Source organism: Carlito syrichta, unplaced genomic scaffold (assembly GCF_000164805.1).
Source record: "Carlito syrichta isolate Samal-C Ts95f unplaced genomic scaffold, Tarsius_syrichta-2.0.1 Scaffold314849, whole genome shotgun sequence".
In the NCBI taxonomy this organism is placed as follows: Eukaryota; Metazoa; Chordata; class Mammalia; order Primates; family Tarsiidae; genus Carlito; species Carlito syrichta.
Window position 1 is genome coordinate 302,890 of NW_007258945.1, and position 20,335 is coordinate 323,224.

Here is a 20,335-nt window from a genome sequence, read left to right on the forward strand (position 1 = left end):
AGCAGGCGAGGCTGCGGTGGCCGGGAGCAGCCACCGCACTCCAGTCTGGGGCGACAGAGTGAGACTCCAACTCAAAAAACAAAAAAACCAATGTCAGCTTCGTGTTCTAGGATAAGTTGGAAAGATACGAGAGTTACGATTCACTCCGAATACCCTTGGGAAAGTAACACCTCCACAAAATCATTATCCTCAGATGAAATTTTACTTGGAAGTTCAGGGGGAACCATCATCGTCATTTACTAACCATTTTTTCACGCTTGTCTAAAACCACTGCAATCAAAGAACATAGATATAATTATCATTTACCATCAACCAAACAAAATATTGACACTGAAGACAGTGTAGAATGAGATAGACCGATCAGGAAATCAACTTGTCCAGAATTTAAAAGACATAAAACCATGGCTAATGATTGCCAATGAGTAGACCTAAAGTAATTGACAAATGTTTCTTTTTTATTTTTATTTTTTGAGTCAGAGTCTCACTCCGTGGCCCAGGCTGGAGTGCAGTGGCATGCTCACGGCCACCCCAGCGTCGACCCAATGGGCTCCAGCAATCCTTCCGTCTCAGCCTTCCAAATAGCTGGAATTACAGGCGCGCAGTTGCACACCCAGCTAATCTTTGATTTACTGTAGAGATGAGGTCTCGCCAAGCTGCCCAGGCTGGTCTCTAACCCGCAGGCTCAAGCAATCCACTCGCCTCGGCCTCCCAAAGTGCTGGGATGACAGGCTAAGCCACCGAGTGCCGGCCAATGTTTCTTTTTTGATTGATTCTTTGTATTCAATTTCTCAGGACGTTAATGCTTGTATGGCTCCATTTTTTTTTCCACCATAGAATCATGTGATTGTTTTTCTTTATGAGATATATGGGATGAAGAGAAACAATGCACATAGAGAAAGGAAAAAAGTACAATGGTAAATGTAGGTGATTCCACAGAGAATTTTACAAATGAGTGAGTGCTAATTTTCAATATATTATATAAATGCATTATAACCATTGCCAATAGCTTGAAGATAAGTATATCATGCTCTGCCCCAAGCGAAATAAACTGCATTTTTTTTTTTTTTTCTTTTTTTGGCGATTGGGGGGAAGAAGAAAGAGAGAAAGAGAGAGAGAGAGAGAGAGAGAAAGAAAGAGACTGGACTCCAGTCTAGTGCAGAAGCCAAACTGCATTTTTTTAAACTCCAACAGAACATTTCAACCAAGTGCCATGACTCATGTTTGTAATGCCAGCACTTTGTTAGGCCAAGGCAGGAGGATCACTTAAGACCAGGACTTCATGACCAGCCTGGGCAACACAGTGAGACCATTTTTCTACATTAAAAAAAATCAGAAAAACTAGCCAGGTGTGGTGGTATGTGCCTGTAGCTCCAACTACTTGGAAGGCTGAGGTGGAAGGATTGACTGAGTCCAGAAAGCCAAGGCTGTGGTGAGCCGTAATTGTGCCACTGTACTACGGCCTGGGCTGCAGAGTGAAATCCTCAATTCAAAAAGATGATAGATAGATGGATAGATAGATAGATAGATAGATAGATGATATAGATGATAGAGGGATATAAAACATTTCAAGAAAAATGTGTACCTAGAGAAAATGATTTAAGATGGTATGAAATTTCCAATATGTGAGAAAAAGTAGAAGGAAATAGGAATGCTTATTCTCAAGAAGGAAGAAAACATTTGAAATAATAATAGCAGGCTGGGCACAGTGTGGCTCATGCCTGTAATCCCAGCACTCTGGGAGGCCCAAGTGGGAGGATTGCTTGAGCCCAGGAATTTGAGGCAAACCTAGGCAACATAGGGAGACTACATCGCTACACAAAGATTAGGCAGGCATGATGGCGCATGCCCGTAGTCCCAGCTACTGGGCTCAGGTGGAACGATCACCTGAGCCCAGGAGGTTGAGGTTGCGGTGAGCTGTGATTGCGCCAGTGCACTCCAGCCTAGGTGACAGAAAAAGACGCTGACTCAAAAAAAAAAGAAAAGAAAAGATAATAGCAAACACTCAAACACTTACTGAATTATAAACCAGACATTGTGCTAAGTAATTCAAACGTATTATCTCATTTAATCCTTACAACAGCCGCACGAGCTAAGTATTATTACAATTCATAGTCGAAGAACCAAGGATTGCAAATACTACTCACTCAAGATCGTTTAAGTTGGCAAATGGGGAAGGTGAAATCTACATGCATGTGTACCTTAATTAAAAGGCTGGTATCTTGTTCAATCTGCTATTCTAGCTGCAATTTAGGAGACAATTGTCTAGCCCCTATTATAGGGACAGTGTTAACAGTAGTAGATGCCACTGCTGCCACCACCTGGGAATATGACATTAGGGAAATTATCATCTCAATGCATCACTCACCTACAAAACAGATTTGTATAGCTCAAATTCTGTAGCTCCAAATATTTGAAAGCATACTGAGTTATTTTTTTTATAGCTCTAGGTGGCAGAATTAGAAGAAATGGAATTATACAGACTGATTATCTATAATATATAGATTTTTCTTGCACTGCTCGAAAATAAAAGAGAACGGAGAGATGTAAAAATAAGAGAATAAGTGAATGAAAATATAGACGCTACACTCATTCAATACTGAATACATTTATATTTGAACAGTATATTGATTTCCCAATAATGGTGAAAAACCATTATCTAACTCTGAACTCAAATTCTATAACAACATAAAATTCAAAATTATACTCTGTGGCCCTTCGAACTGTTATTATTTTTGTATCTTCAAGGCAGTGATTTTCAAAAGAATTAATTTCTGAAGCTCTAAATGCTAAAATGATTTTAGTAATTTGAGACAGTTTCAATATAATTTGGACATACTAATAAAAATGTTTTAAAACATCTATAATCAACCAAAATAACCTGCATGTTGACTGTGTTTATCAGAAAATCCATTCACACATACAAAGGTATTAGGTGACATTTAATTATTTTTCTGCCAAACTCAGGTTATGGTAAAAAAAATTAAGCTATTGATAGAAAATCCATGTCATATAGCCATGCTACTCTAAAAATTAAACTATCACTTCTATGAAGATGACTTGCAATCTTGATTTTTATTTTCAGTTTCTATTTAAATGCCAGTTCTTGCACATCTGAATCTCTCTACCGTCTGGATCTCTCTACTAGGCATCTCTTCAAGATCTCAACTCTACATACATCTTGTCAGTCAGTGGAAATTATGGAAAAGTGCCCCCCAAGAATGTATAAAATGACAGCAATAAGTAGTCCTCAATCTCTAATCCAAGGTAACCTGAAGGACAGATCTGCTCTCAGGCCAGCAGGACCACAAGAGTAGGACTGGTTTATAATCCCATTGAGTTAACATGGCTAAGGAAAGCCTATGTGGATTCAAGAAGAGGCATGAAAAAGGCTGGGAGAGCAAACATTTGCAAAGGAAGTGATGTCCAGGATGCCAGGAGCCTTACCAACTAGACATGGAGGAAGACTAGACTTCATTCATGAGAGAAATATCCCAAGTCCATTGCACCTAGTGCCCTTGGTTTTTGCTGACAAAGCTTTTTTTTTCTCTCCATGGCATGACTTCCCATGTTGGTCTGCCTGGAAATAGATGTAGTACTAAGCTAATCAGACAAGAAGAATTTCATTTGTCCCTGATAATGTATAATGTATAATGACAGTATGACCATGCCTACCTGAATACTCCTATCCTTATGACAAATCAAATATAATATAAGAAATATGTACAAAATAGAAATATGTAGTTCTGTGATTTATCACAACACAAGCACAAAGTAACCATCACCTTGATTAAGGAATAAGATACTGTCAGCTCCAGAAGACATTCCTTCTTAATTACTAGCCTCCACTTCCTGAACTTACGAGAACATCATTTCTTTGCCTTTTTGGGCAGGGGTAAAATTGCCACCTAAGCACAGACTCCTAAAACTATGTTTTACTTGTATCTGTTCTCTAAATTCTCTACAAATGTAAAGTTATAATACGTATTCTTTACTGCTTTTCTCTTTCTTTTTCTTGTCTTATAATTATGCTCACAAGTGCCATACACAGCCAGGCTTAGTGGCTCAGCCTGTAATCTCACTTTGGGAGGCTGAGGCGAGAGGATTGCCTGAACCCACAGGTTCGAGACCAGCCTGGACAAAATGGTGAGCCCTCGTCTCTACAATACATAAAAAAATAAGCCAGACGTGGTAGTGCACAACTGTAGTTCTGGTTACTTGGAAGGCTGAGGCGGATGAATCTCCTGAGCCCAGCAGGTCGAGGCTGTGGTGGCCAGGAGCATGTCACTGCACTTCAGCCTGGGCGACAGAGTGAGACTCCAACTTAAAAAAAAAAAAAAGACCCATCCACAGTGTTCAAATATGTGGTGTTTATTCATTCTCATTGCTTCATAGTACTCCATCGTATGGACAGAACACAATTCTGCTACTCTACTATAAATAGGAATTAGGGCTGACTCAAGTTTTTATCTACACACATAACATGCTATGAATATTTTTGTATGTCTCTTGGAACACTTGTGAACGCATTTCAAATGATTATATACCTAGGACTGGTACCATCAGACCATAGGGTTTGCATGTCTTCAGTGTTAGCAGATAATGCCAAACAGTTCACCAAAGGGGTTGAACCTCTAAATTATCTCACCAGCACAGGGGCATTCTTACAGTTCCATATCATTGTCAGTACTTTTTGGCATTGTCAGTCTTTTGAATTTTAGCCAATCTGATGGGCGGAAAACTTTTAAAATAGAGTTAAAGTGTATCCAAAATCGCATGCATCTATTTGGACCATCAAATAATTTTTCTTTTTCATGAATGTGACAAGTAATAATGATTGTTTTTAATTTAGATCAATGCTATATTACAGGAGTAAGCCTAACTTCATTGCTATGTATTTTCCTTTCAATATGTTGCCAGAGTTGGTATGCTAGCATCTTGTTAATGAGTTTTTCATCTAGTTTTATATATAAGGTAGAAAAGTACTCTGTGGCCAGGTGCAGTGGCTCAAGTCTGTCATCCCAGCACTTTGGGAGGCCGAGGCGAGGGGATTGCCTGAGCCCACAGGTTCGAGACCAGCCTAGGCAACTTGGCGAGACCTCATCTCTACAATAAATCAAAAAATGAGCCGGGTATGTTAGCGCATGCCTATAGTGCCAGCTACTTGTAAGGCTGAGGTGGAAGGCTCGCCTGAGCCCAGTGGGTCAAAACTGGGGTGACCATGAGCGTACCACTGCACCCCAGCCAGGATGATGGAGTGAGATGACCATAAAATAGAAAGAATCAGATGACCATAAAATAGAAAGAATGTCTTGGATAAGTGGCCTAATATAATCACAAGTGTCTTTAAAAGTGAAAGGAAGATGCAGAAGTCAGAATGATGCAAAGTGGTAAGGCCTAGACTATTATTGTTGGCTTTAAATAAGGAAGGGAGTCCATGAGGAATCGTGGAAGCCTCCAGAAGCTAGAAAACACAAGGATTCTCTCCTAGAGCTTCCAGAGAGAGATACAGCCCTACCGATATGTCTGTTTCAGCCTACTGAGACTTATATTTGGTTTCTAACCTACAGAACTATAAGATAATTCATGCATATTGTTTTAAGCCACAAAATTTGTGGTAACTTGTTACGTGTACAATAGGAAATTTTCGCATGTGATTATGTGGCAATTCTACAAAAAAAAAAAAGGCAAGGAATTGATTATCACATCAATTTTTGGTACTAGCCTCAGTGTTTGATATCAAAGCTATTCTGGTTTCATTTAAATTTGCTTTGTTTTGTTTTGAGTTAGAGTCTCACTCTGTTGCCCAGACTGGAGTGCAGTGGCATGCTCATGGTCACTGCAGCCTTGACCTGCTGGGTTCAGGTGATCCTTTTGCCTCAGACTTCCAAGTAGCTGGAACTATAGGCATGCGCCACCACGCCTGGCTAATTTTTTGACTTATTGTAGAGATGAGGTCTCACCAAGTTGCCCAGGCTGGTCTTAAACCTGTGGGCTCAGGCAATCCTTTCACTTCGGCCTCCCAAAGTGCTGGTATTATAGGTGTGAGCCACTGAGCACAGCCTCATTTAAAATACTGAGTGCTCCCTCTTTTTCATAGTTTCAAAGAGTCTGGAAAAACACTCAATCTTTAAAAGTGTTTGTAGAATGCATCAGTGAAGCCACCTGGGCCAAGGGTGTTCCTTGTATAAAGGTTTCAATGACAAGTTCTACTTATTTAATAGTGGCAGCATAATTTCAATGTTTTATATTTTCTCATGTCAGTTTTGTTAGTTTATATTTACTAGGAATTCATTAATTTCAACTAAATTTTCAAATATAGTGATGTAAAGATTTTACAATATCCTTTATTATCTTTCTCCTAAGATTTATAGTGAAATCATGTTTTCTTTCTTGATATTAGTATTTGTTTAATTTCTTTCTCTTAATCTTAGTTTTACCCAAAGGCCATTCATTTTATTTGTCCTTTAAAAAGAATCCATTTTAAAATATATGATTGTTCTTTACTGTATCTTATTTTTCATGACATTAATTTCTGTTATCTTTATTTTTCTTTTATATTTGTCAATTAAATTTGGTGGTCTTTTTTTGTTAGATACTTAGCTCATCAATATTTAGACTTGTTTCTATCCTAACATATAGCTTCCACATTTCCTTCTAAACAGGGCTTAGGTTTACCAAACTGTATCTTACAAATAGTAATATGTAGTAGTTTATCAATATTATATACTGAAAAGCTCAAAAAAATTTTTTTTGAGTTGAGGTTTCATTCCATCGCCCAGGCTGGAGGGCAGTGGCATGCTCACGGCCACCCCAGCGTCGACCCGCAGGGCTCCGGCAATCCTTCCGCCTCAGCCTTCCAAGCAGCCAGAGCACCCGCTGCCACACCTGGCTAATTTTTTTGATTTATTGTAGAGACAAGGTCTCACCAAGTTGCCTGGGCCGGTCTCGAACCCTGGGCTCAGGCAATCCCCTTGCCTCGGACTCCCAAAGTGCTGAGATGACAGGCTGAGCCACCGAGCCCGGCTCAAAATATTTTCTAATTCTGGATAAGATTCAAGGGTTACATAATGCCCATTTTGTCTTTATTTCCAACCATGTGGGTTTTTCCAATCCTTTTGTTGATTTGTAGCTTATTTGAAATGTGATCACAGAACGTAGTCAGATTTCAGTCCTTTGATGTTTGTTCAGACTGGCTTGGTTTAATATAGGCTGATATAGTCTATTTTAATAGATGTTTTGCATATGCTGTAAAGAAGGTATATGCTCAGTTGTTGGGCTCTTCCTGTGCTCAAGTCAGGTTTGCTAATCAGGCTGCTCAAATGTTTCATATCTTTGCTGGGTTTTTTTTCTCCCTGCATATTCTATCGTTGCTGAGAGTGGTATGCTAAAATCCCCCACTATGGTTGTAGATTTATTTATTTGTCCTGGTAGTTAGTTCTGTAAATTTTATGTGGTAGTGATTTCTTGTGAACTGGCATTCTGACTTTTCCTTCAGCCTTCCATGAGTGTAATTTAGTTCAAACAAGTCAGGCTCAGAAGACAGTGATAGCATCTGGACACCACAAGTGTCTCTGGGTCAGGGACTCTCAGACATTGTAACCTGAATTCCCTTTGTCTGGTGGAATCTGTAGACATTGTCCAGGTTATTAAATGCATTTTAAAAATAGAAGATACAGGATGAAATCAACTCCTTTAAAATAGTTATCAAAATGTTAAAATTAATTGTGATACTGTCAGCGGGTGTTGTGGCTCACGCCCATAATCCTAGCACTTTGAGGGGCTGAGATGGAAGGCTTCATTGAAACCAGGGGTTTGAGATCAGCCTAGGCATCATAGCAAGACTTACCTTTATAGAAAAATGAAAATAAAAAAATTAGCTGCGAGTGGTGGCACGCACCTGTAGTTCCAGCCACTTGGAAGGCTGAGGCAAAAGGATCACCTGTGCCCAGGAAGTCAAGGCTGCAGTGAGCCATGACTGTGCAACTGCCCTCCAGCCTGGGCAACAAAGTGAGACCTCAACTCTAAAAAACAAAACAAAAAATCGCGATATTACAACACATAGGTTTCTTTACTAGTATATTCAGGAATAAGATATGATGCTAGTTCTTATATTGTCCATAATTTCAAATTAATAATGAGCACAAGTAACTTTTCAAGATATTTTCATATCACAAATCAGATGGTACAAATACCTGTGATCTCTATTGATGAAAAGCGACAGATTCTAGCACCACTGTGGTTTATTGCCTGTATTCTCAAAGGAAATATTCAATTTCAGTGAGACATTAGTGAAGACAAACTTGTAATTTTTCCCTTTCCATGCTCATAGGCACCCTAAGTCTTATCCACTAAGGTGTTTATGTTCATGGACCAAATGCTAAGAACTTCTACTTCAGATTGTCAAACCAGAGGTCAAACATCGAGAGCGTGTTCTAACGGCGTCCTCACCTGTAGCTTACAATCTCCTATTTCTTCCCTTCTCATTCTCGTGTTTTCTTTTATTCTCCCTTTCTCACTCTTGCTATTTCTTATTCTTTAGTTTATAATAAAAACAAATTCTTTATCTTCTTCCTATTCTCCAGGCATCTTACTTTACCAATTTCACTATTTTAGTTAATTAATTGTTTTTCTTAAGAAATATGACTGTTTCCCCCTCTGCTCCCATGTTCTATTTCCCATATTGCATTTCTCATAATATGCTTTCCATTACGAATATTTCTAATTCCAACCTTATTGACATTACTAAGTAATAAATTTGTTTAGCGTTTTACTCGTATTTCAGGTAGGATGAAGACGACAGATGCTCAAAAAATATTTGTTGAAATTATATAATTAACATTGTATCTAAAAACATTTATCTTCTAGAATTTTACTTGTGTTTCTAGAATCAATTGAGTGAATGGAAAAAAATGACTGATATTTCCTTTTTATTTTCCTATTTCTTTCTTGCATAAACCAAATCTAGATGAGACCTTCATTTTATTAATATTAGCCAACATACTAAAGGCCCATTTATAGGAAAATGGACAAGTTGTGGTATTTTAATGCAATCAGCAAAAAAGAATTAGCTTCTGATACAAGAAATAATACAAGTAAGTCTCAAAAACATCATAATAAAAAAACCAAAATGAACACACACAAAAAGTCTGACACAAAAGCACACAAGTAATTCATTTTAAATAAATTTCAATAACATCAAAATAATCTATTGTGATAGAAATCAGGACATAGGGGTATAGGTGCAGTATTTGTCTGAAAAGGACACAGGAGAACTGTCTAGAATGGACATGCACTTGATCTTGATCTAAGTTGATGGTTACACAGGTGTACACATTTGTATATATTCTTCAAGCAGTGCCCTTACCATGACTACATTTTGCCATAAGTAAATTATGCCTGGATAAGGTTAAACATTAAAGACAAGAAGAATGCAGCATTTAGATGAGATTGGGCACGTTTGGGGTCGTATGGCCATAGACAAGATGCAGTATTCAGAAGAAAGCCCACTCCTAGGGACAATTTTAGGCACAGAAGATACAGCAGTACAAAACACTGTGATATGAAAGAGAAAAAAAATGAATAATCTATTATAATTGTAAACTTCTTTTGACCAGAGTAAAACATAAGGCTAGCAATATCAATTGAATTGCAATGTTTCAGAAGCACTCCTTCTTGTTGGTTTCCTATTTTTATTACTGTCTAATGTCTTTATTAATACATTCTCATAATACACAAGCAGTTAAGTGTTCATTGTAAAATAGGTATATAAAAAATCCAAGTAAGCATAAAAAAATTAATTATCCATCATCTCACCACAGAAGATATTTTCTTCTTATATAGCCTAAATAAATTATTCGTTCTACGATTGAACTACATCCAAGTTAACAAGGCGTTTTTAACCATAAATTCCAGAATCCCTTCAACATTGACTACAATACATTCTAATTGATTCATCTCTCATTAAAAAACAAAACAAACAACAAAACAAGAAACAGCTAGGGTACATTTTACTAACAGCTCTTCACAATAAATAACGGGAATATAGATGTAGGTGCCATTGGCAAAGTTAGTTGCAATCATATTAAAAATATACGAAGTCTGATGAGACTTGTTCAGGCTTGACAATCCTTGATTTCAGTCACCGAGTATCATCAGGATTTTTGAACTGTTAAACACATAATGGATCCATAACCTTATAGAGAGAGTGAGATGAAAACAAAAGTAGAGTCTTAAGAATAAAGTGTTCTGGTTGGGCTCGGTGGCTCAGCCTGTAATCCCAGTGCTTTGGGAGGCCGAGGTGAGTGGATTGCCTGAGCCCACGGGTTCGAGACCCGCCTGGGCAACTTGGCGAGCCCTCACCTCTACAATAAATCTAAAAATCAGCTGGGCGTGGTAGCACGCACCTGTAGTTCCAGCTACTGGGAAGGCTGAGGTGGAAGGATCGCCGGAGCCCAGCAGGTCGAGGCTGTGGTGGCCGGGAGCGGCCACTGCACTCCAGTCTGGGCGACTGAGTGAGACTCCAACTCAAAAAAAAAAAAAAAGAATAAAGTGTTCTAACGGGCCCCCAACGCCTGTAACCACACTTCTCAACTGGGGTGAGGGAGTGTCAATAGTCCTGTGGTCAGTGTGTTTAAGAAACAGTTCATATCTTCTCTCACGCTAGGAAAATCAGAAATCCTACAATCAGAAAGTTTTCAAGGAACATTTGCCCAAATTTATTTGACTCTCTACGTGGCTCTCCTACTTCAAACTAAATAACAATTAAGAACATCTCAAGTAAGGCTACATTTTGGAAACACCAGTGTATCAGCACACAAACCCATCCTGATATTCCCAGGCACTCTAACCTCCTCCCAGAAACATACCAGTGTGCCACCATTGCAAGCCCACCGTCACTTCCCTAGACACCCTGGTGGCTCCAGACACCACCCTTTGGTCCATGCTGTTTCTTCAGTACAAATACCCTCCTCCCCCTTAGACGTCCCTAGCTGGTAAATGCCTTCTCATCCTTGAAGTGCAAGTAAAATTTGCTCTTCTGCTCTGCCAGGGAGGCTTGAGCAAACCTTCCTCTAGGCTGCCATTTTCCATTCCAATTTTCTTGGTTCTAGACATTTCCACAGTCTATTATAATGGATAGTCTTCTTGTGCAACACCTTACTCACAAATATCTAAAAGCAAGACTCTTAGATGATAGAAATTTTTCCTTATTATCTCTTACTAAGGTAAACCGGCAGAAGGGAAATACTTAAATATTGGTTAAATGAGTGAATAAATAAATAGTAAATTATGATACAGTCCTTTTTGGGAGAGAAATCGAAATAACAGATTAAGGTGACTATATTCTTATTTTATCAATTAATGTATGGTGTTAGAAATCTTATTAAAAGTGTATTTCTTGACCAGGCTCAGTGGCTCAGCCTGTCTTCCCAGCACTTTGGGAGGCCGAGGCGAGTAGATTGCCTGAGCCCACGGGTCCGAGACCAGCCTGGGGAACTTGGCAAGACCTCATGTCTACAATAAATCAAAAATTAGCCAGGTATGGTGGTGTGCGTCTGTAGTTCCGGCTACTTGGAAGGCTGAGGTGAAAGAATTGCTGGAGCCCAGCAAGTCAACGCTGGGGTGGCCGTGAGTGTGTCATTGCTCCCCAGCCTGGGCAATGGAGTGAGACACCAACTCAAAAAAAAAAAAAGTGTATTTCTTGCCAGATACAGTGGCTCACGTCTGTAAAACTTAGCACTTTGGAAGGCTGAGGTGGGAGGATTGATTGAGCCTAGGAGTTTGAGACCAGCCTGGGCAATACAGCAAGACCTTGTCTCTACAAAAAATTTTTTAAAAATTAGCTGGGCACTGTGGTACATGTCTGTAGTCTCAGTTACTCGAGAGTGTGAGACAGAAGGATTACAGAAGTCTGGGAGGTTGAGGTTGCTGTGAGCTGTGATCATGCCACTATATTCCAGCCTGAGCAACAGAGTGAGACCTCGGTTCAAGTAAATACATGAATAAATTAATTAATTAAAAAAATTTAACGTGCATTATCTGGAGAAGCGATATCCTATAAAGAATAAAAAAAATTAAAAGTTGTTTTAAAAAATACATTTCTGGATAATTCCAGATCTCCCCATTTATTATCTAATTAAAAAAACAGACAGTACCACTGAATTGTACATTTATTTTATTTTATTTTATTTTTTGAGTTGGAGTCTCACTCTGTTGCCCAGATTGGAGTGCAGTGGCCGCTCCCAGCAACCGCAGCCTCGACCTGCTGGGCTCCAGCGATCCTTCCACCTCAGCCTTCCAAGTAGCTGGAACTACAGGCACACGCTACCACGCTCAGCTAGTTTTTGATTGATTGTAGAGATGAGGTCTCGCTGCCCAGGCGGGTCTCAAACCTGCGGGCTCAGGCAATTCACTCAGCTCAGCCTCCCAAAGCGTGGGATTATGGGCTGAGCCACCAAGCCTGGCCTGAATTGTACATTTAAAAACAGTTAAGCTGGGCTCAGTGGCTCAGCCTGTAATCCCGCACTTTGGGAGGCTGAGGTGAGTAACTTGCCTGAGCCCGCGCGTTCGAGACCCGCCTGGGCAACTTGGCGAGACCTCATCTCTACAATAAATTAAAAAAAAAATCAGCCGGGCGTGGTAGCGCATACCTGTAATTCCAGCTGCTCGGAAGGCTGAGGCGGAAGGATCGCCTGATCCCAGCAGGTTGAGGTTGCGGTGGTCGGGAGCAGCCACTGCACTCCAGTCTGGGCGACAGAGTGAGACTCCAACTCAAAAAAAAAAACAGCTAAAATGATACATTTTATGTTATCTATATTTTCCCACAATAAAAAAGCAAATGGAAAGTAGTATTTATCTGATTGTTGTGGGATAGGGAAATAATAAAAATACCTACAATTTTTTTTTACCCAATTTCTTAGAATAGAGCAAGAGTTTTTAAATGTGTTGAACTGAAATTGAAAATAAAACTAGGTAAAAATAAATCGAGTGAAAAAAAGTTATAAAAGAAAAGATACATGATTTTATTAAACACACACTACATACACACACACACACACACACACAAGGAGCCCTTTAATTAGAGAAAATAGAGAGGTATTACTGTAAATGACATCCCATTAGCACCACTTAAATTGCAAGGGACAGCTTATAGCTCATGTGTGACTACGAAGCCAGCTAATTGGCTTTACAATAAAACACATTCTAATGCCATATAAGAACGGTCTATGAATTAGATTTTTATGAGGTTCATAAGCCTTTCCCAAAAGATATCCCAGTACAAGGGGTTTGCAGAGTACTTTGATATCTGCAAGACAAGTTGTAATAACAGATCCCTAAGCCGTTTTACTCCTCATAAACTTTCTTCAAAGGAGACAACATTTCTGGTTTGTTTTAGACTAACCAGTAGTGACTTTATAGGCGAACTGCTTCTTTATTTTAGAACTTTAATCAGAAGCTCTAGTCTTTATAATATATAAAGCAACTACATTTAAACTTGATGCATTCTCCACATGACTTATAGATACACAGATCAAACACATTCTGATTCTTTTATTTTTGCCATTCTTAAAAATAATGCACTTTATAAATTGGTTTAACTAAGATTTTCCAGGTTTTCTTTGTAAGTTAGGTAGCGTGCAATTCAGATGAAAAATGACCAGTGAGGAAGAAATAACTACAGTTAATCACATACAAGGTATCAACCCACAACAGGAAAGACACTTTTTGAGAAACAGTTACAGCATGGCTGGTAATGAGCAGTAATAACTTTCTAAACAAAAATAAAAATTCTAGAATATTCTCTGATCATCTCTTTATAGCTATTATTTTTCTCATTCAAATGAGAAAAAGGCCAGGCTCAGTGGCTCATGCCTATAATCCTAGCATTTTGGGAGGTCAAGTTGGCAGGATTGCTTAAGGCCAGGAGTTCAAGACCAGCCTGGGCAACATAGTGAGACATCATTTCTACAAAAAAAAAAAAAAAAAAAAAATATATATATATATATATATATATATATATATATATAATAGTCCCAGCTACTTAGGAGGCTGAGGTGGAAGGATCTCCTGAGTCCAGGAGGTTGAGGAAGTGGTGAGCCATGATCATGCCACTGCACCCTAGCCTGGGTGACAGAGACCCTGTCTCAAAAAAGAAAGAAAGAAAGAAAGAAAAAATGCAAAAAAGAAAAAAGGGTTATCTGTTTACTTCAATTATTTAGCATGAGACAATAAGCTTAGTGTTTTCTGTCACCTTTTTTGGGGTGGGGGGAGTAGAATCTCACTCCGTCGCCCAAGCTGGAGTGCAGTGGCACGCTCATAGCCACCACAGACCTGCTGGGCTCTAGCGATCCTTCCACCTCAACCTTCCAAGTAGCTGGAATTACAGGTGGCCGCTACCATGCCTGGCTTATTTTCTATTTATTGCAGAGACAGTTCTCGCCAAGTTGGCTGGGCTGATCTCGAACCCGTGGGGCTCAGACAATCTACTCACCTTGGCCTCCCAAAGTGCTGGGATGACAGATTGAGCCACCAAGCCCGGCCTCTGTCACCTTTTTATTGAGACTGAGGCCAGGAATCCCTGTACTTGTATAATCTTTACCCCACAATCTGCTATGAACTGCATGGAGTTAACGGATTTACTTTTGCAGACAGACAGGCCAGAATCATTAATTAGAGAAAAGCAGTTTATACAGAATGAGTGCAGCCTGGTGGCCATCAGCTGCCACTCATCTTCTCCACTCCAGTAGGCACCTCCTGGACAGTCAGGCTCTACAGAATCTAACTGAACATTGTTCCCACTCTCGCTTCTGTTATCTGCTTTGACCCCTTTAAAGATTTGGGCCACACTAGACATGGCGCTGGCCAGCGTGGTGGAGAGGCCGCTACTGGTGAACCGGCATGGGTTTTTTGGACTCGAGGGTCATGCAGATCTGCTGGATCTGGGTCCAGGGAGTCCCAGCGATGGCCTGAGCCTGGCCACGCCCAGTTGGGGTGTTCCAGAGGAGCTGGGAATTGAAATGCTTCATGGAACCACAACGCTGGCCTTCAAGTTCCATCATGGAGTCACAGTTGCAGCCGACACCAGGGCTACAGCGGGTGCTTACATTGCTTCCCAGACGGTGAAGAAAGTGATAGAGATCAACCCCTACCTGCTGGGCACCACGGCTGGGGGTGCAGCGAATTGCAGCTTCTGGGGGCGGGTGTTGGCTTGGCAATGTCGAATCTATGAGCTTCGGAATAAGGAACACATCTCTGTAGCAGCTGCCTCCAAACTGCTTGCCAACATGGTGTATCAGTACAGAGGCATGGGACTGTCCATGGGTACCACGATCTGTGGCTGGGATAAGAGAGGCCCTGGCCTCTACTACGTGGACAGTGAGGAGAACCGGATCTCGGGACCCACCTTCTCTGTAGGCTCTTGCTCTGTGTATGCTTATGGGGTCATGGATCGGGGCTATTCCTATGACTTGGAAGTGGAGTAGGCCTATGATCTGGCCCGTAGAGCCATCTACCAAGCCACCTACAGAGATGCCTCCTCAGGAGGTACGGTCAACCTCTACTACATGTGGGCGGATGGCTGGATTCGAGTCTCCAGTGACAATGGAGCTGATCTACATGACAAGTATAGTGGATCTACCCCCTGAAGGAGGGCGGATGTGGCTACTTGCATTTTTTGGGGTGACTGTCATTGGCAATATGGATACAGTGCCCCATCCTGTCTATAGTGGAGGGTCCTCAATTGTATCAGTCCTTTCTTTTTTTTTTTTTGAGTTGGAGTCTCACTTTGTCACCCAGACTGGAGTGCAGTGGCCGCTCCCAGCCACCGCAGCCCCGACCTGCTGGGCTCCGGCGATCCTTCCGCCTCAGCCTTCCAAGTAGCCGGAACTACAGGCACGCACTACCAAACCCGGCTAATTTTTGATTTATTGTAGAGATGAGGTCTCACCAGGTTGCCCAGGCAGGTCTCGAACCCGCGGGCTCAGGCAATCCACTCATCTCAGCCTCCCAAAGGCGCGGGATTACAGGCTGAGCCACCAAGCCCAGCTATTCAGTACTTTTTTTTAAAGCTCTGGAACATTGACCTCTATATGTTACCAGTTGTTAATGAGCTGCTGTAGAGGTGACTATTTGTTTTACTTTCTTGGATGTTAACATTACATTACTCGACCTCAAAAGTAAGAAAATGAAAAATAAAGATCTGGGCCAAGTAGGTGCATTTTGTAGGTACCTAAATCACTTATAAGAGAAGGACAGAGTAAGAGCCGTTTGTCAATTCTGCATGACCTGTCATGCCCTGTCACCCCTCATGGGGCCCTAACTTCCACCAAATGACTCCAGTATCAAATACCTTTATTTTGCTGCTGTTTGACCTGCCACCAGGGCCTAATATCTGGATGCTGACATTTAGTGATTTGTTAAACAGATCTTCCATCCTCCTCACTGGGCAGCTTCTCTGCCCAGTTCCATGACCTTCCCTCCATGAGATTCCAAACTTGAATTTCTGACTCATCCCTGGTTGTTTTCTTGGAGTTGACACTTTGCCTGCCTGGGCCATGGTCCCAGTCTATCCCTTACAACTTAGCCAACTTCCCCTAAACTTGACTTCTTACATGTCAGACTTATGATAGCAACCAAACTACTTTGCGGAAGACCAAATTCCAGTCTCTTACACAATAAGGGTATGAAGTTATTTTGACGTCAAGCCCAAGCTATTTGGAGAGGTGGAAAAAGAGACATATTTGCATATCCAGAGACTAAGGCTTGATCATAAGGACTGATTCAAGAAGAGACACATACCAAAAACAAAAAACAAAAACAAAAAAAATACTGCAGCTTGTTAGCGAAACACGGAAACTGCAAAAGATTTCACAGGACACTTAATACATGACATACCAAATAAAGTTTGTTGGATGGTAGTAGTGGCTCACACCTGTAGTCCCAGCACTTTGGGAGGCGAAGGTGGGAGGGTCACCTGAGCCCAGGAGTTTGAGACCAGCCCAGGCAACTCAGCAAAAACTCATCTCTAGAATAAATTAAAAAAAAAAAAATTAGCCAGACTGCTGGCACACAACTGTAGTTCTAGCTACTTGGAAGGCTAAGGAGGAAGGATCACATGAAACCAGCAGGTAGAGGCTGCAATAGCTGTGAGTGTGCCACTATACTGCAGCCTGGGCAACAGAGTGAAACTCGACTTAAAAAAAAAAAGTTTATTATCAAAACGTAAATGAAGAAAAACTGGTATCCGGACACCCTTTAATAAAGTACATTATATGAAAAGTTAGGCCAAGCAAGGTGGCTCACACCTGTAATCCTATCACTTTGGGAAGATGAGCCAAGAGTTCAAGACTAGTCTAAGCAACATAGCAAGATCCTGTCTCTACAATAAATTAAGTTTTAAAAAGCAATAAATAAAAAATAAAATATATTATATGCAAAGTTAATAAATAGAGAGTAAGTCTGGCCATTTTCAACAAATCCTTATGTATTTTCCATACAACTACAAATTTTATTTTATTTTATTTTATTTATTTATTTTTGAGTTGGAGTCTCACTCTGTCACCCAGACCGGAGTGCAGTGGCCGCTCCCAGCCACCGCAGCCTCGACCTGCTGGGCTCCGGCAATCCTTCCGCCTTAGCCTTCCGAGTAGCCGGAATTACAGGCACGCGCTACCATGCCCGGCTCCTTTTTTGATTTATTGTAGAGATGAGGTCTTGCTGCCCAGGCAGGTCTCGAACCCACGGGCTCAGGCAATCCACTCACCTCAGCCTCCCAAAGGCACGGGATTACAGGCTGAGTCACCGAGCCCGGCTACAACTACAAATTTTAAAAGAACCTTTGTATAATGACACGGGGGTCAACACAGAACAGCATGTATAGTTGCTACCATTTGGGTAAAGACAGCAGAAAATATGTATATAATAGTTCTCCCAAACTTTGGTAAAACCCATTAATAGAAGCAGAATGGTTGGAAACTTGCAGAATTTATCTAGGTTGGGGGAACTCTCCTCTCATCATGTGAGTTATGTATGTTGACCATGAATTAGTGAGCTGTTCAGGCTAGTTGGACCTATTATTTCAATTAGATAAATTATACAATATTACTCAAACTGATGAAATATGAGTTCAAAAAGTACTGTTTCCATGAAAACTAAGTTGAATGCCATGGAAATCCTTCATACAGGCAGGTTGCCAAGAAACATTGCTGTTGCATTTGGGAAAAGCTAGACAACCAACCAAAAAAAATTTTTAAAGGTATATAAATCTAGAATTGCACACTCATGTCAGAAGAGATTTTAAATGTTAATATTATAAAATTTTTATTTATTTTTTGAGTTGGAGTCTCACTCTGTCGTTCAGTCTGGAGTGCAGTGGCATGGTCACAGCCACCCCAGCATCAAACTGCTGGGCTCCTGTGATCCTTCTGCCTCAGCCTTCCAAGTAGCCAGAACTACAGGCGTGTGCCACCATGCTTGGCTAATTTTTAAAAATACTATAGAGTCGAGGTCTCACCAAGTTGCTCAGGCTGGTCTCGAATCCCTGGGCTCAGGTAATACTCTTGCCTTGGCCTCCCAATGTGCTGGGATTACAGGCGAAGCTACCGAGTCCAGCCTAAATTTTTATCTTTTAATACAACAACACACCTGAAAATACATTTTTGTCATTATGTTTCTGTATGCTATATGAACATGGAGAAAGACATGAAAAGGTAGATACCGGGTTATAAATATGTTTCCTACTTTTGTATTATTTTGTTTTGGAAGCAGTTATGGGGCAAGGTGAGGGAGAGAAAGGCTATATATGAGAAAAAAGTTACACAGTAAATAACATAAATAAAAAGAATCATGAAAGGATGATCATTAAAACATTACTGGCAGTTATTTTTGAGCAATTTTATTTTTCTTTCATGGATTTCTTTATCATTTGAATATTTCACAATAAGCATTATTTTACACAACATAAGAAAATGAACCTATTTTTAATTTTGATCTTATTTATCTATCTATCTATTTATTTATTTTTGAGTTGGAGTCTCACTCTGTTGCCCAGGCTGGAGTGCAGTGGCACGCTCCCAGCCACCGCAGCCTCCGTCAGCTAGCACAGGTGCTCCTTCCACCTCAGCCTTCCAAGTAGCTGGAACTACAGGCATGCGCCACCACACTTGGCTAATTTTTTGATTTATTGTGGAGGCAAGGTCTCACCAAGTTGCCCAGGCTGATCTTCAGCCCCTGGACTCAGGTAATCCTCTCGCCTCAGCCTCCCAAAGTGCTGGGATCACAGGCTTGAGCCACCGTGCCCGGCAATTTTGATTTTTTTTTAACTAGAAAAAAAAGAGAGAGAGAGAGAGAACAAAGATCATAAGCCTAACTTTGGGTGGGGGGAGGGGCGGGAAATCACTGCCCAGACACTGCAGGAAAATTATTTTGATCTTTGCTAACAGAAGGCTACTTTTGTACAAGAGGAGAAAGACAGCAGGGCCACACCTCTGCGGTCCAATTTCCAGACCCTAACGTTCCATTCTTCAGGGAGCCAAGGGCCGGTTGTTTCAAATCTCTTCCATGCTTGACCTTTAGCACGACACTCACCTGTTCATGCTTACCTGCAGTATTTTTCTTTTTTTTTGAGTTGGAGTCTCACTCTGTTGCCCAGACTGGAGTGCAGTGGCTGTTCCCAGCCACCGCAGTCTTGACCTGCTGGGCTCCGGTGATCCTTCCGCCTCAGTCTTCCAAGTAGCCGGAATTACAGGTATGCGCTACCACAGCCGGCTGATTTTTTGATTTATTGTAGAGATGAGGTCTCGCCAAGTTGCCCAGGCGGGTCTCGAACCTGTGGGCTCAGGCAATCCACTCACCTCAGCCTGCCAAAGCGCTGGGATTACAGGCTCAGCCACTGAGCCCGGCTTACCTGCAGTATTTTAATAGAAAATTACCACTGCCTGGTTTGTAACTTTAGCCCATAGACCTATTTAGGATTCTAAGTCTGCTTGCCTTCTGGTAGATTTTCAGTATTTAACTCTGGACCAGTGCTTCACTCAAGCAATGCTCATCGCACGCTACCATCTTATTGTAAGAGCAACGCATTCGATATCCTTTGATTTCCCATCAGACAGGGAACACCAGATTGGAAGGTGCTCTACTCTGTATTAACTGCAAGGGACAGAGACCTTTGACACTAAGTTCCAAGGATACATTTCCGAGTAGATAGGGAGCAAAAGACTAAGGAAACCTTGCCTTGTAAAAAAAAGTTTATTTAGAGCCGGGCTCGGTGGCTCAGCCTGTAATCCCGCATCTTTGGGAGGCTGAGGTGAGTGGATTGCCTGAGCCCGCAGGTTCGAGACCC

At 41.0% G+C, this 20,335-nt stretch overlaps 1 pseudogene across 1 annotated transcript; it reads left to right on the forward strand.

Annotated features, from left to right (window-relative positions):
* The first annotated feature begins 14,837 nt into the window (after window positions 1-14,837).
* Window positions 14,838-15,756, forward strand: LOC103274668 (annotated as a pseudogene). The gene has a single exon (XR_002481217.1). The product of XR_002481217.1 is annotated as a proteasome subunit beta type-5 pseudogene (transcript).
* Window positions 15,757-20,335: the final 4,579 nt, after the last annotated feature.